This window comes from Nerophis lumbriciformis, linkage group LG23 (genome assembly GCF_033978685.3).
Source record: "Nerophis lumbriciformis linkage group LG23, RoL_Nlum_v2.1, whole genome shotgun sequence".
Classification (NCBI taxonomy): Eukaryota; Metazoa; Chordata; class Actinopteri; order Syngnathiformes; family Syngnathidae; genus Nerophis; species Nerophis lumbriciformis.
The window spans coordinates 39,804,407-39,814,160 of record NC_084570.2 but is presented as its reverse complement, the minus strand read 5'-3'; positions in this window follow the sequence as shown (position 1 = coordinate 39,814,160).

Sequence of the window (9,754 nt, the reverse complement as noted above, 5' to 3'; positions counted from 1 at the left end):
TTAGTTCTTGTTTAGATGCATTAGACCAGATTGCTGGGCAGTAGTCAATATGTGACAATACAAGGGATTGTATAACTTGCTTAGTAGTTGTGTTAGTTAAAAAATAGGCACTTCTTATGATTGAAATGCTTCTGCTCATTTGTGTTACCGTATTTTCCGCACTATAAGGCGCACCTAAAAACCACAAATTTTCTCAAAAGCTAACAGTGCGCCTTATAACCCGGTGCGCTTTATTACGATTCATTTTCATAAAGTTTCGATCTCGCAACTTCGGTAAACAGCCGCCATCTTTTTTCCCGGTAGAACAGGAAGCGCTTCTTCTTCTACGCAAGCAACCGCCAAGGTAAGCACCCGCCCCCATAGAACAGGAAGCGCTTCTTCTTCTACTGTAAGCTACCGCCCGCCCCCGGAAGAAGAAGAAAAAACGCGCGGATATCACCGTACGTTTCATTTCCTGTTTACATCTGTAAAGACCACAAAATGGCTCCTACTAAGCGAAAAGGATCCGGTTCATAAAAAGACGCAATCTCTCCATCCGCACACGGATTACTACCGTATTTCACAGCAACTGATATTCCTGTGAACCGCACTGTGGAACGGGAGCACGTACGGTGAATATTCGCACCACAGGGAATGAGAAGTCATCCTTCACTGTGGTTCTAGCTTGCCATGCTAACTTCCACCCATGGTGATATTCAAAAGGAAGACCTTGCCAAAAGAGACCTTTCCAGCCGGCGTCATCATAAAAGCTAACTCGAAGGGATGGATGGATGAAGAAAAGATGAGCGAGTGGTTAAGGGAAGTTTACGCGAAGAGGCCGGGTGGCTTTTTTCACACAGCTCCGAAGGCGAACATACCTTCACTAAGACGGGCAGACAGCGCCGGACGACATACGCCAACATTTGCCAGTGGATCGTAAATGCCTGGGCAGATATTTCGGTCACAACTGTGGTCCGAGCTTTCCGGAAGGCAGGATTCACAGAACAACAGCGACACTGACTCCGATGACTTCGACGAGACGGAACCGGCCATTTTGGATACCACGCTTGCGCAACTTTTCAATTCGGACACCGAAGACGAAGAATTCGAAGGATTTACGAATGAAGAATAACTTCAGAAGGTGAGCGCTATGTTTATTTTGTGTGTTGTGACATTAACGTTCGAGCAACATTATGTTGCTATTGCTCTACACCATTTTGAATTTTACTATGTTTGTGATTGCACATTTGCGTACATTTTGGGACAGAGTTGTTAGAACGCTGGTTTTCAATATATTATTAAAGTTTGACTGAACTATCTGACTGTTTTTTTGACATTCCCTTTAGCGCAGCGTAGGCGCGGCTTATAATCCGGGGCGGCTTATTGGTGGACAAAGTTATGAAATATGTAATTCATTGAAGGTGCGGCTAATAATCCGGTGCGCCTTATAGTGCGGAAAATACGGTACTATGTTGTTAATGTGCGTGGCCCAAGATAGTCTTTCATCTATTGTAACTCCCAGCAACCTGGCCTCTTTAACTTGTTCAATATGAACTCCGTTCAAAGAAACATTTAATATGCGTTCCTTTCTCTGAGCATGTTTTGAGCAAATAACAAGACATTTTGTTTTGGAAATATTATGTTTCATCTTATTTTCCGTAACTCATTTAGAAATCTGCATGATCTCGTCTTGTAGTATGCTGCTCAGGTCTGTGCAATTATCAGCATAAGCATATATTGTTGTGTCATCTGCGTAAATTGCATAGCAACCATTCTTTAAAATACATGACATATCTTTTACAAATATTGAGTACAATAAAGGTCCCAGGCAACTTCCCTGGGGAATACCACAATATAATGTTTTAATATTTGAAAGGGTTCCATGGAACATGACACATTGCTGTCTGTTGACTAGGTAGCTTGTCATCCAGTTCATCGCTGAGAGTTTAAAACCATAAGCAGACAGTTTTATAAGTAGTAGTTTGTGGTCAATAATATCAAAAGCTGCACTAAAATCTAATAGCACTGTGCCAACTAATAATTTACTGTCAATTTGTTTTAGCCAGTCATCTGTTAATTGTGTGAGAGCTGTTCATGTTGAATGGACAGTTTTATATGCATGTTGAAAGTCTGAATTAATGGTATTTATAGAGAAATAATTTTGAATTTGCTTAAATATAATTGTTTCCATTAATTTTCCTAATACTGGTAAAATGCTAATTGGCCTACTATTCGATCCAGTGAATGCTTCTTTCCTATTTTTTGGTAGAGGAGTTACTCTAGCAACCTTCCATACTTGAGAATAGATTCCTTCTTTAAAGCTTAAGTTAAAAATTAAAGCTGCATGCAGCGATGGCCGGGACCGATTATTTACGCTGATGTTTCCTGCTTTCACCCAAATAACATATCTTTACCTACTCATTACCTACCTTCCCTGCATCCCGGAGACACACTGGTGCTTCTTTCTTTCACCCATACAACATATCTATGTAATCATGTAATTTAACCTTCTCTGCATAGTAAGGTCACGCTGGTACTTCCTGCCTTTACCCATTCAACCTATTTTCACCCGCACATTACTTACCTTCTCTGCATAGTGGGGTCACGCTTGTGCTTTCTGCCTTTACCCATGCAACATATCTTCACCTGCACATTACCTACCTTGTCTGCATTGCCTCGACCACACTTGCGCTTCCTGCTTTCATCCATACAACATAGCTTCACCTGCACATTACCTACCTTCTCTGCATAGTGGGGTCACGCTGGTGCTTCCTGCCTTTACCCATTCAACATATCTTTACCCGCACATTACCTACTTGCTCTGCATCCTCGGGTCACGCTGGTGCTTCCTGCCATCACCCAGTCAACATATCTTTACCTGCACATTACCTACCTTCTCTGTATCCTGGAGTCAAACTGGTGCCTCCTTCTTTCACCCAGTCAACATATCTTTACCCACACAGTACCTACCTTCTCTGCATTGTGTGGTCACGCTGGTGCTTCCTGCTTTTAAGCGGCCATCTTGAGACGGCAGCAGCGCAGCAGCATCAGCGCAGCGGTTCTTTGAAGGCTCATAAAATCAAAACCGGAGTAGTAATTAAAACTCTTTCATCAACTTTTAATCAAAAGGGTTCAATCTCTCTCCTGTGCTAGTTTGAAGTTGACACGACAAACGCGCTCAGAGGAGATAATGTTTAAAAAAAGGTGACTGTTTTGACCCAACTTTTATTTTGAAGGGGGAATTGCAAACTTCCTGTTGATTTTTGCTGGGGGTTGTCAATATATGAAATGTAGGTCTAAGTGAGACCTACATAGAGGTTTTTGTTTCATGTCTCTACGACATTCTTACTGGAAGTTAGAGGCAGTTTTGTCTGTGTTTTCTTCCTAGGAACAGTTTTGTCTGTGTTTTATTCCTAGGGGGCGCTAGAGAGCAATTTTGAGTTTTGGGGTTGGGTTTTTTATTAGATCGCAATTTTTGCCAGTCCTGATGTGTGTGTCCAGTTTGGTGAGTTTTGAAGTATGTTAAGGGGTCAAATTACAGCTCAAAGAGGCAAAGGTGACTGTTTTTACTAAACTTTTGTTTTGAAAGGGGGAATTTCCAACTTCCTGTTGATCTTTGCTGAAAGATGTCAGTGTATGGAATCTAGGTCTAAGTGAGACCTACATAGAGGATTTTGTTTCATGTCTCTACTACATTCCTACTGGAAGTTACAGGCAGTTTTGTCTGTGTTTTCTTCCTAGGGGGCGATAGAGTGCAATTTTGAGTTTTGGGGTTTGGTTTTTTAATTAGATCGCAATTTTCATCAGTCCTGATGTGTGTGTCAAATTTGGTGAGTTTTGAAGCATGTTAAGGGGGTCAAATTACAGCTCAAAGAGGCGGCGGTATAAGAATAATAAAACCTTAGAAATACAATAAGGTCCTCTGTCCCAAAGGGACATTCGGTCCCTAAATATAGCATATCGGACTGGCTATTATTCCAGCTGACAACTTTAAAAGTCTACTCTCTAGATTATCATGACCACAAGGTTTGTCAGATTTCAATTCAGACAATAGATTTTCAATTTCCAATACATTAGTGACTGAGAATTCAAATTTACATTCTTTGTCCCGCATATAATTTTTAATAAGTGACTCAGATAGAATACAATTTACAGGCAACATGCCATTTGTTATAATATCAACTTTACTTATGAAATAATTGTTGAAGTAATCAGCAATTTCTTTGGGCTTGGTGATAAAGCCTTCACCTGATTCAATAAATGCTGGTGTTTTTCCCATGTCATCTCTACCATGATTTGATTGAGAGTACTCCAAAGTTTTTTGCCATCATGTTTAATTTCTTCAATTCTAGATTGATAGTACACCCTTTTTTTTTTTGTTTATTTAATTTAGTCACATTGTTTCTTAAAAAGCAATATGCTAGCCAGTCCTCTGAGCTACCTGAATCTACAGCAACTCTTTTCAGTTTATCTCTATCTTTCATCAAGTTTCTCAGGTCAGAGTCAAGCCAAAGGGCTTTGACAGATCTGACGGTGAGCTTCTTGCATGATTATCACAGACAGAAGAAAATGACTTCATTAATTCATGCAGAGCTGCTTCTGTATGCTTTGATTTAAATACACTGTCCCACTGTACCGTATTTTCCGCACTATAAGGCGCACCTAAAAACCACAAATTTTCTCAAAAGCTAACAGTGCGCCTTATAACCCGGTGCGCTTTATTACGATTCATTTTCATAAAGTTTCGATCTCGCAACTTCGGTAAACAGCCGCCATCTTTTTTCCCGGTAGAACAGGAAGCGCTTCTTCTTCTACGCAAGCAACCGCCAAGGTAAGCACCCGCCCCCATAGAACAGGAAGCGCTTCTTCTTCTACTGTAAGCAACCACCCGCCCCCGGAAGAAGAAGAAAAAACGCGCGGATATCACCGTACGTTTCATTTCCTGTTTACATCTGTAAAGACCACAAAATGGCTCCTACTAAGCGAAAAGGATCCGGTTCATAAAAAGACGCAATCTCTCCATCCGCACACGGATTACTACCGTATTTCACAGCAACTGATATTCCTGTGAACCGCACTGTGGAACGGGAGCACGTACGGTGAATATTCGCACCACAGGGAATGAGAAGTCATCCTTCACTGTGGTTCTAGCTTGCCATGCTAACTTCCACCCATGGTGATATTCAAAAGGAAGACCTTGCCAAAAGAGACCTTTCCAGCCGGCGTCATCATAAAAGCTAACTCGAAGGGATGGATGGATGAAGAAAAGATGAGCGAGTGGTTAAGGGAAGTTTACGCGAAGAGGCCGGGTGGCTTTTTTCACACAGCTCCGAAGGCGAACACACCTTCACTAAGACGGGCAGACAGCGCCGGACGACATACGCCAACATTTGCCAGTGGATCGTAAATGCCTGGGCAGATATTTCGGTCACAACTGTGGTCCGAGCTTTCCGGAAGGCAGGATTCACAGAACTACTGGACAACAGCGACACTGACTCCGATGACTTCGACGAGACGGAACCGGCCATTTTGGATCCCACGCTTGCGCAACTTTTCAATTCGGACACCGAAGACGAAGAATTCGAAGGATTTACGAATGAAGAATAACTTCAGAAGGTGAGCGCTATGTTTATTTTGTGTGTTGTGACATTAACGTTCGAGCAACATTATGTTGCTATTGCTCTACACCATTTTGAATTTTACTATGTTTGTGATTGCACATTTGCGTACATTTTGGGACAGAGTTGTTAGAACGCTGGTTTTCAATATATTATTAAAGTTTGACTGAACTATCTGACTGTTTTTTTGACATTCCCTTTAGCGCAGCGTAGGCGCGGCTTATAATCCGGGGCGGCTTATTGGTGGACAAAGTTATGAAATATGTAATTCATTGAAGGTGCGGCTAATAATCCGGTGCGCCTTATAGTGCGGAAAATACGGTATGTTATGTACGTCTTCAATAAAGGCATTATCACAGAAATGTTTGTAGAGTCTCTTATATATAATTGTAGGTCCAACTTTGGGGACTTTCACTTTTCTTGCCATAGCAATCATGTTATGATCACTAAATCCAATTGGCATAGAAACAACCTTCGAGCATGTATCTACTGAATTAGTAAAAAGATGATCTATGCAAGTTGAAGACAATACACCTGAATTGTTCATACTTATTCTGGTTGGAAGATCTATCATTTGAGTTCGGTTACATACAGTGGCAGTGTCATTAAGCTTTCTTTTCATAGGGCAGTTTTTTGAGAGCCAGTCAATATTTAAGTCTCCTAAGAAATACATTTCTCTGTCTGTGTCAGAAACATTCTGAAGCATTGCACAGATTCTTTCAAGATATGCTGCATCGGAGGAAGGTGGTCTATAGCAGCAGCAGATTAGTAATGGCTTTAGATGTGGCAAGTGAACCTGGATCCAGATTGCTTCTACATCTGTCAAGTCGAGATCTCCTCTTCGCTTCATTGGAATGTGGTCTTGTACAAACCCCGTTTCCAAATGAGTTGGGAAATTGTGTTAGATGTAAATATAAACGGAATACAATGATTTGCAAATCATTTTCAACCCATATTCAGTTGAATATGCTACAAAGACAACATATTTGATGTTCAAACTGATAAACATTTTTTTTTTTTTGCAAATGATCATTAACTTTAGAATTTGATGCCAGCAACACGTGACAAAGAAGTTGGGAAAGGTGGCAATAAATACTGATAAAGTTGAGGAATGCTCATCAAACACTTATTTGGAACATCCCACAGGTGAACAGGCAAATTGGGAACAGGTGGGTGCCATGATTGGGTACAAAAGTAGATTCCATGAAATGCTCAGTCATTCACAAATAAGGATGGAGCGAGGGTCACCACTTTGTCAACAAACGCGTAAGCAAATTGTTGAACAGTTTAAGAAAAAACTTTCTCAACCAGCTATTGCAAGGAATTTAGGGATTTCACCATCGATGCTCCGTAATATCATCAAAGGGTTCAGAGAATCTGGAGAAATCACTGCACGTAAGCAGCTAAGCCCGTGACCTTCGATCCCTCAGGCTGTACTGCATCAACAAGTGACATCAGTGTGTAAAGGATATCACCACATGGGCTCAGGAACACTTCAGAAACCCACTGTCAGTAACTACAGTTGGTCGCTACATCTGTAAGTGCAAGTTAAAACTCTCCTATGCAAGGCATCAACATGCAATCAACAACACCCACAAACGCCGTCGGCTTCGCTGGGCCTGAGCTCATCTAAGATGGACTGATACAAAGTGGAAAAGTGTTCTGTGGTCTGACGAGTCCACATTTCAAATTGTTTTTGGAAACTGTGGATGTCGTGTCCTCCGGACCAAAGAGGAAAAGAACCATCCGGATTGTTATAGGCGCAAAGTTGAAAAGCCAGCATGTGTGATGGTATGGGGGTGTATTAGGGCCCAAGACATGGGTAACTTACACATCTGTGAAGGCGCCAATAATGCTGAAAGGTACATACAGATTTTGGAGCAACATATGTTGCCATCCAAGCAACGTTACCATGGACGCCCCTGCTTATTTCAGCAAGACAATGCCAAGCCACGTGTTACATCAACGTGGCTTCATAGTAAAAGAGTGCAGGTACTAGACTGGCCTGCCTGTAGTCCAGACCTATCTCCCATTGAAAATGTGTGGCGCATTATGAAGCCTAAAATACCACAACAGAGACCCCCGCTATCAAGCTGTTGAACAACTTAAGCTGTACATCAAGCAAGAATGGGAAAGAATTCCACCTGAGAAGCTTAAAAAATGTGTCTCCTCAGTTCCCAAACGTTTACTGAGTGTTGTTAAAAGGAAAGGCCATGTAACACAGTGGTGAACATGCCCTTTCCCAACTACTTTGGCACGTGTTGCAGCCATGAAATTCTAAGTTAATTATTATTTGCAAAAAAAAAATAAAGTTTATGAGTTTGAACATCAAATATCTTGTCTTTGTAGTGCATTCAATTGAATATGGGTTGAAAAGGATTTGCAAATCATTGTATTCCGTTTATATTTACATCTAACACAATTTCCCAGCTCAAACGGGGTTTGTACATAAAAGGCTACTGCTCCCCCGTGTCTGTTTCTATCAAGTCTAATTATATTGTAACCTTGTATAAATACTTCAGTATTGTCAATTGAATCCTCCAAATGAGTTTCAGAAATCGCAACTACATGTAGATCATTTTCAAACATTATTTTACCCAACTCAATTACCTTGTTTTTCAGACGACAGATGTTCAAGTGGGCAATTTTGAATCCTTTTTTGGGAAGTTTGATAGACATTTAAAGTTAGTAAGGATTTGCAGAATAGATGTCAACTCTAAAAACACAAAAAACATATAGATCAGCAAACCACAAACTATGCAAATTTTTCCAAATTATTCAAGCTCTTGACAATTAGCACTTGTGCCTGCTCAGGTGCACCATTTAGCTTTATGTAGACTTTGCAATTGGATGACCATGTTGCTTGTATTTTTCCCTCTTTGCGTAGGTACCGAGCTCTTTTAGCAATATCAGCATTGCTCTTGGTTAAATGTTTATTGAGATAAACATTTGATCCCTTGAGCATCCTACTTTGTCGCAAAAGATTGAGTTTGAATTTTCTATTTGCAAACCTCATAATGATGGTTGCCGGGTTACTTTTTTCTTTCTGAGGGAAACGGTGACAAGCTTCTGTATTCTCCTTATTTATGCTAATTCCCTTTTCTTGGAGGAACTTCACCACCTGCCGCTCCACTGAGTCCAAATCTTGGTCCCTGGGCACTGATCCCTGGACCCCGGACCTCACTGCAACAGCAAATGACGCAGGTCGCGTTGGCAGACAATGCATCAATGACATCGTTCATTCTAGTATACCGTATTTTCCGCACTATAAGGCGCACCGGATTATTAGCCGCACCTTCAATGAATTACATATTTCATAACTTTGTCCACCAATAAGCCGCCCCGGATTATAAGCCGCGCCTACGCTGCGCTAAAGGGAATGTCAAAAAAACAGTCAGATAGTTCAGTCAAACTTTAATAATATATTGAAAACCAGCGTTCTAACAACTCTGTCCCAAAATGTACGCAAATGTGCAATCACAAACATAGTAAAATTCAAAATGGTGTAGAGCAATAGCAACATAATGTTGCTCGAACGTTAATGTCACAACACACAAAATAAACATAGCGCTCACCTTCTGAAGTTATTCTTCATTCGTAAATCCTTCGAATTCTTCGTCTTCGGTGTCCGAATTGAAAAGTTGCGCAAGCGTGGGATGCAAAATGGCCGGTTCCGTCTCGTCGAAGCCATCGGAGTCAGTGTCGCTGTTGTTGTCCAGTAGTTCTGTGAATCCTGCCTTCCGGAAAGCTCGGACCACAGTTGTGACCGAAATATCTGCCCAGGCATTTACGATCCACTGGCAAATGTTGGCGTATGTCGTCCGGCGCTGTCTGCCCGTCTTAGTGAAGGTGTGTTCGCCTTCGGAGCTGTGTGAAAAAAGCCACCCGGCCTCTTCGCGTAAACTTCCCTTAACCACTCGCTCATCTTTTCTTCATCCATCCATCCCTTCGAGTTAGCTTTTATGATGACGCCGGCTGGAAAGGTCTCTTTTGGCAAGGTCTTCCTTTTGAATATCACCATGGGTGGAAGTTAGCATGGCAAGCTAGAACCACAGTGAAGGATGACTTCTCATTCCCTGTGGTGCGAATATTCACCGTACGTGCTCCCGTTCCACAGTGCGGTTCACAGGAATATCAGTTGCTGTGAAATACGGTAG